The following is a 6,016-nucleotide window of genomic DNA, read 5'->3' as shown; positions in this document are numbered from 1 at the left end:
AGAGAGAGAGAGAGAGAGAGAGAGAGAGAGAGAGAGAGAGAGCAAGCCCGGGCTACATACTGAGAAAAAAAGGAGGGTGAGGGAAAAAGGGAAGGAATGAAGGATGGGCATGGTGGTCCACACTTGTAATCCTAGCACTCAGAATGAGATCAGCCAGGGTTACATACGTAGTTATACAAACCTAGCCAGAGGCAAGAAATGGAAAAAGGAGTGAAATCAAGAAAAAAATAGGAATGTAGAGGGAAATTACTGAAATTACTAACATTTTTATTGATTCAGGCAGATTGAGTCCATCATCAATTTTTATGCTAAATCTCAAATTATAGCAAATAACAATATGAACAATTTAACAGAAACATTCAGAACAAAACATAAAAATTTATAATTAAATTTAAATTAAAGAGAAAAATCCACACATCTCAGAAAATAAGCCAATGCTGCAATCTGCATGGTTCTGCAAGTCAGGGAGCTGAGAATCTGCTCCCTGACGCAGCAGTGTCTGGAGATGGGGCCTAATGGGAGTCCTTGGCTCTTGTGGGTTCCATACCCATGAACTGATTCATGACACTAAAGAAAGAAGTCGCGAGGGAGGAAGTATGGGTGTTGCTCTTCAGCTATCTGACCTGCTGAAGCACAACAGCCCTCCCATCTAGAGAATGCACTATTCAAAGGACCACGCCACAGTCAGAGGCCAAACCCTGACAAAACAATGTACCCTGACTGGCACATTGGTCTTGGATTCTCCAGATATCAGAACTGTTAAAAATAAATTTGTGTTTCTATGAACTAACCAGTCTCAGGGATTCTACGATAGCAGAACAAAATAAACGAGAACAGATATCAAATTTAGGACTGCTCTTCTCTTCAGAAGGGTGTCAAGTCCTTAAGAGAAAAGCTGCCAAAGATAAGAATGCAACAAACAGGCATTTACTTTGTGGCAGTTTTAGCCTTTAATTTGGGGAAAAGCAGGACACTAATGAGAGGCATTCTTGGATAAGAAACATGCATTTCTAGACCTAAGGTTTGTTTTCACTTGAGGAGAATACTGCCTTTTCCATATGGTTATGGGTGGCTACTTTCATGGAGAGTCTTGTTCAATGATGTCCTGTCTCCACTGACAGCCCTATGGGCAGGGAAAGATAGCAGGCTGAGGACCAGAAGCACTCAGAAATTTTCTAATTCAAATTTCCTCACCATGGCCCATCCTTACTAACCTCTCTGGTTTGATTTGACTTGATTGCTGGAAGGCTTTTCTCCAGAACAGGAAAACATTAGGGAAGTGCTGACTTCAAGGAAAACAGGGATAAGGAAAGGATGTTTACCCAATGAAAGAGGAAGCCAGCGTCTGTGACCAGAGCACAAGGGGAATGGTGACTCTGGTTATCTGGCCAAGGGACGCTGCCACACACACTTCCTGTCTCTTTCTTGGAATCAGTAATTGACTCAAGCATAAAATAAGGATAAGAAATAACATAATTAGGAGAAAGGGCTTATCACTTGTGATCAACTCCCAAAAGTTCTTCATCAACAGACATCCCTCAACCTTAGAAGATATTTTCATAAGACCCAAAGTTACATAAATGCTGAATACCTTACTCTCTACTATCCATAATGTTATCCTTCAACATATAGACAGCCCTAGATTAAAATACCTCAAAATACAACATGAAAATCAAAGGTACCCACAAGTGCATTGAAGGCAGTACCCCTCAATGCAGAGGCAAGAGACAAAGAACTTCCGTGGACTTCCTAGGAGGAAGTGATCTTCCTTTATCTTCGATTGGCCAAGTGACAAGGACAGCACAGAACGTGTTCCTTCCTGTACTGACAGGCATGTCAGTTTCTCAAGATTCACTTGACGGGCTAGTGAAGAGGACAAACCCATGTCTGTTTTCTTTGGAGTGGAGGCTGGGTCACTCATAGCCACCTAGCATGCAATGACAGCCCCCCCTTTCTCTTGACAATAACAGCAGTTTAACTGATGAGACAGAGAAATGGACCCTATAATCCCACATGCCAGTGTTATCATTCTAATGTAGATAGTCTTTTCTCTTGAACTCACCTACCTCTGCTTCTGTCTTCATTGCCAGTCCAATGACAAACAATACCAACTCTGACTTATAGTCAGAGTTGAGCATCGGTTATATCAGCAAGTGTCCTTAGCTCAGTGCCCATGTGCTCCTATGATGCTCCTGCTTAGAAAGTGTTTATTAGCTTTCTATCTCAAAAAACTGATATCTAGATATGCACTGAAATGTGGTGCGTTGAACCTTGCCAGTTCAGTTGCCTTTCTGTTTGGCTTTTTCTGTAACACTTTTTCCACAGGCTGCCCTGAACTTCTCATTTTGCCTTATCAGCCCATCTCCGCTTTTAACTTCTCCCCCACAGTCTTCTGTGAGTGGGTGCTATCTCTTGCTCATCTCAGTTTAGTAAACGCCTCCTCCTTCAAGCGGTACCTCTGATGCAAAGACTTCCTGACTGTCTTGGAGTGGGGGCCTAGAACATCCGCTCCTCATAAATGGAAATCATATCTTATTCTTTTTATGGTAACAGTAGGAACATGGCCTTTCTCTTTTTTTAAGATTGATTGATTGATTTATTGATTGATTGATTGATTTAATGTATGTTAGTATACTGTTACTGTGCTGTCTTCAGACACACCAGAAAAGGGCATCAGACCCCGTTACAGATGGTTGTGAGCCACCATGTGGTTGCTGGAAATTGAATTCAGAACCTCTGGAAGAGCAGTCAGTGCTCTTACCTAACCACTGAGCCATCTCTCCAGCCCTGAACATGGCCTTTCTACAAGAAGGAGCTGTTCTCCTATGCTGTTCACTAAAGCTAACTCGCCAGCTTAGGCAGATGTATGAACTTCAGAGACAATGAGAGGCCCTGTCTCAAAACTCCAAATGGCGCACATACACATGAACACTTACTCAAGCATGCACCACACACACAATAATAATGAAAACACTGGGAGATAGAATGTTCTGTTATGTTTACTAGTAAACATAAGTGATACTGTTAAAATGGTCATAATATTCAATGCAATCTACAAACTTAATGCCATCCCCATCAAAATCTAAATGACATTCTTCATAAAAATAAAGAGTATTGATCCTGACATTCATATGGAAAAACAAGACCCAAAATAGTCAAAGAAATACTGAACAAAAGCCACATTGAAGGAATAACACCTGACTATTTTTTTTTGGGGGGGGGGGTTCGAGACAGGGTTTCTCTGTGTAGCCCTGGCTGTCCTGGAACTCACTCTATAGACCAGGCTGGCCTCGAACTCAGAAATCCACCTGCCTCTGCCTCCCAAGTGCTGGGATTAAAGGCATGCACCACCACTGCCCGGCCAACACCTGACTTCTAATTATAGAACTTCGGTGACAAAATGGCATGGTACAGACACAAAACCAGACCAAGGGAAAACAAGGACAATTCAGCTACTGCTATGTGGTTCTTGCTAAAGGTGCCAAATGTAAACCTGAAAAGAACACAAAGTCCTCAACAAGTGGCACTGGGAGCTTTAGAAAGTCAGACACCATAGGCCAGTCTCTCAGAATATGCAAAACTGGGCTCAAAGGTGACCAGCGACCTTAATGTAAGACCTGAAACTCTGAAACAACCAGAGGAAAACAGAGGGCAAAGCGTCAAGAGCTGGACATAGACAAAGACTTCTTGGAGAGTACATCAGCAACTCTACATCATCTTCACTGGAGGTACACCATTTTCCAGGGATGTGGCATTTTCATGGTCCTCTATAGCAACTGGACAAAGAATCGTAAAGTAACAGCTTCAAACATACTGATGGATACATTCCATAGATGCACGGATACATTCCATAGATGCACGGATACATTCCATAGATGCACAGATACATTCCATAGATGCACGGATACATTGAACAAACACATAGCACAGCAGGGGAAACTGCTAGAGACCTTAGAGGCTGAAAGCATTCTTAGCCCTTTGATTGGTGGAAACTAGGGGTCTGCTCATACATTCCAAAGAAGCTACCTAAAGGTCACCAAAGACATTAAGTCATTGTCTTGGTTTTCTCTCTATTGTCATGATCAGTACCAGAGTGGAAAACAATTTGGTGAGGAAAAACTTGATTTCACGTAACATCTTATAGTCCCTCCTGAAGGGAAGCCAGGGCAGGGAAGAACCTAGCCAGAGGGACTGAAGCAGAGACTGGGGAGGAGCACTGCTCACTGGCTGGCTCTGCCTGGCTTGCTAAGCTACCTTTCTCATACAGTCCAGAACCACCTGTCCAAGAGTGGCATCACCCACAGTGCGCTGGGCCCCTCCCACATTAATCCCTCATAGAGAAAACGCTCCTCCCACAGACTTGCCTACAGGCCAACCTAACGAAGGTATTTTCTCACGTGAGGTTTTGTCTTCCCAGATAATCCCAGCTTTGTCATTGACCAAAATCTAACCAGCATAGATTATTAATTGAAAATCACCATATAAAAAGCCTGGGATACATTTCCATGAGTTACTGGTCAGGGAGGCCCCAGAGGTCTGCAGAACAGTGTTCTCTATTGCCATTACCCTCGCCTTTGGTTTCACACCATAACTACATGGTAAGACCCTACTGCTGAAGATACCAAACAATTTGACTGCAGGATATAGGGAAATCAATCTCAAACCAACTAGACCTCTTCCTCCCTGCTGGCTAGCTTTCACACTGCTGGGAGATGCAGGGAAAGAGCAGCTTACCCTTCACTGGAACCTGCAGGCTGCAATTAACCAACCTGCCAGGCAAGCACCACCGGTGCAATAATGGCATGGCTGTTATGGCAGTCACTGACATGTTTCTCATTGGACTTGGAACTTGCTTCACAGGAGGGAAATTCACATCTGCTACTGAAATGCTGGTCAAAATCCCATGGACAGGAGAATCATAGACACTAGAGCAGAACCTACTATTGATATTTTGCTAAGTGACCTTGCTGTCAAATTGTCTTCTAAATATTTGCATTTATACCCATGAACCTGGGCTGTTTCTCGGTGTTGGTCTTCTTTCTGCAGTGTTGGCATCAATGGAGAGATGGGAGAATTCATGCCTGGGTACTCAGCTCTAAGTGGACGTCTGTATCCACCCATCACCACCAAGGCTCAGGGACATAGCAGAAGGAAGCAGGAAGCACGTAAGACTCGGAGGATGGGGATGATTGCTGAGAGATGGCTGTCTTCTGAGCTTGAGCTCACAGCAGCTATGGTTATCTGCATTAAGCCTATACAGGATCAAGCTATTCAGAACTTCATTGTAGACCAGTAAGGGATCCCCAGTCCCCACCCTTTGAGGAGGCAGCATGGGCTGGAAGAGGAAGGATCACTCCTTTCTGGAGGTGTGGCCACTGACAGGATTTCCACTCCAGTGAAAGGCTCCACACCACACATATACAGGCAGTATTAACTGGACTTATCAAAAAAAAAAAAAAAACCCAACAACAACAACAAAACAAAACCTAATCATATACACTTGGAAGAACACACTGTGGGAGGGCACAAGGCAGTTGAGGGGGAAATGACTGGTAGCTATAATACATTTCATTGTATACATGTTTAAAATTATTTTAAATGTTTTTAAGGAATAATACACAGAAACTGAAATATTTTCATAGCCTTTTTCTCTGGTCTTACAAAAGACGTTCAGGAACTAGAGAGATAGCTCAGGGGTTAAGAGCACTTGTTATTCCTGCAGAGTGCCTACATCCTGGCTCATAACTGTATCCAACTCCAGTTTCAGAGGATCCAACACCCTTGTCTGACCTCCACAGGCAGCAGGCTCAGAAATATGCTCATAAAATATAGCCAAAGAAGAAGTCACCTGCTGCGAGAGATAGATAGATAGATGGACAGACAGACAGACAGACAGACAGGTAGATAGATAGATAGATAGATAGGTAGGTAGATAGGTAGATAGATAGATAGATAGATAGATAGATAGATAGATAGATAGATAGATAGATAGATAGATAGGCAGACAGATAGATGG

This window comes from Mus caroli, chromosome 16 (genome assembly GCF_900094665.2).
Source record: "Mus caroli chromosome 16, CAROLI_EIJ_v1.1, whole genome shotgun sequence".
In the NCBI taxonomy this organism is placed as follows: Eukaryota; Metazoa; Chordata; class Mammalia; order Rodentia; family Muridae; genus Mus; species Mus caroli.
This window is presented reverse-complemented; position numbering follows the sequence as displayed.